The sequence below is a fragment of the Orycteropus afer genome, unplaced genomic scaffold, assembly GCF_000298275.1.
Source record: "Orycteropus afer afer isolate SDZICR_OR568_19922 unplaced genomic scaffold, OryAfe1.0 scaffold00399, whole genome shotgun sequence".
In the NCBI taxonomy this organism is placed as follows: domain Eukaryota; kingdom Metazoa; phylum Chordata; class Mammalia; order Tubulidentata; family Orycteropodidae; genus Orycteropus; species Orycteropus afer.
The window spans coordinates 1,881,377-1,882,824 of record NW_006921986.1 but is presented as its reverse complement, the minus strand read 5'-3'; the positions used below and the strand labels follow the sequence as shown (position 1 = coordinate 1,882,824).

The following is a 1,448-nucleotide window of genomic DNA, read 5'->3' as shown; positions in this document are numbered from 1 at the left end:
GGACAATGAATAAGGAAGACTGAAGAAGAGTTGATGCTTTTGAGTTGTGGTGTTGGTGAAGAATACTGAAAGCACCATAGGCTGCCAGAAGAACTAACAGATCTGTCCTGGACAAAGTGCAGCTGGAATGATCCTTGGAAGCAAGAATGGCCAGACTTCGTCTCACCTACTTTGGTCATGTCAGAAGGGACCATTCCCTGGAGAGGGATATTATGCTTGGTAAAGTGGAGGATCAATGAAAAAGGAGAAGACCCTCAACAAGATTGCCACAGTGGCTGCAACAATGGGCTCAGGTATAGCAAGGATTGTGGGGCTGGTGCAGAACCACACAATGTTTTGTTTTGGTCTCTGTGAGTCAGAGCTGACTCGACAGCACTTAACAACAACTACAGCGTACCGGTGGTTACCATTTTGGGAATGAGTTGTCTTTGTTAGTTACTGTAGGGTGTGTCTTAAGTCAGTCTCTTGAGATATAAAAGAGATGAAACAAGCCATCGAGAGAAGCAGAGATGGGGGAGATAGATGCCCAGCCATGTGAAGATCACCGAGGAGCCAAGGAATAGAAGGTGAAGAGACAAGTACCTTCCCAGAGCTGGCAAGGAGAGAAAATATTCCCCTACAGCTGGCACCTGAATTTAGACTTCTGGCCTCTAAACTGAGAGAGAGTAAATTCTGTTTGTCAAAGCCACCCACTTGTGATATTTCAGCGTGTTACAGCAGCACTTAGTAACTAAGACAGTCAGACAAACCAGTAGACACCAGACACCACATTCTGAAAGGATTTGTTCCTCATTATTCTTAAATCTGTACCCTTATCACACAGTTTATATTCTAAAGCCCAGCAGACAGCAGTTAGACTAGAGGTTTTTACCACACATAATAAAGCTACCAGATTTCCCTTCACCCCTGGACAGTGCCTGCCCACCTCCATTGTCCGCTCTTCTCTCCTTGGCTAGGTCTGTATTATTCAGCACCACACTTCCAGGTCCCAAACTTAATTTCATTTTAGAGATTGTATCTGACTGAATGAACCAGCAATCTTACTACTAGGGTGTAATAAATAGAGGTTTATTTTTCTCACGTAATAAGTCTGGACAAGGGTAGAACAAGGCTGTTTAAGTGGCTCCATGGTGCCACCAGTATGCTTAACCAGTTGCTCTTAAGTCAGTTCTGACTCATGGAGACCCCATGGGTGTCACAGTGGAACTCTGCTCCATAGGGTTTCAATGGCTGTGATCTTTTGGGAATAGATCACCAGACCTTTCTAATGAGGCACCTCTGGGTGGAGTCACACTGCCAAACTTTTGGTTAGTCGCCGTTGTTATTAGTTGCCTTTGAGTTGATTCTGTTTACAATCTTGTAAACTCATTTTACATTGGATATGTCCATAGCTATGTTTTCTGGGTTATGTCATTTTGTGTATTAATGGTCGGTTGTTATTTGCTATT

The 1,448-nt window shown here is 43.6% G+C and overlaps 1 protein-coding gene across 1 annotated transcript in view; it reads left to right on the top strand.

Annotated features, from left to right (window-relative positions):
* Positions 1-1,448, top strand: part of TBC1D1 (TBC1 domain family member 1) — a 392,135-nt gene that overhangs the window by 270,837 nt on the left and 119,850 nt on the right. The gene's annotated exons all lie outside the window — the stretch shown is intronic.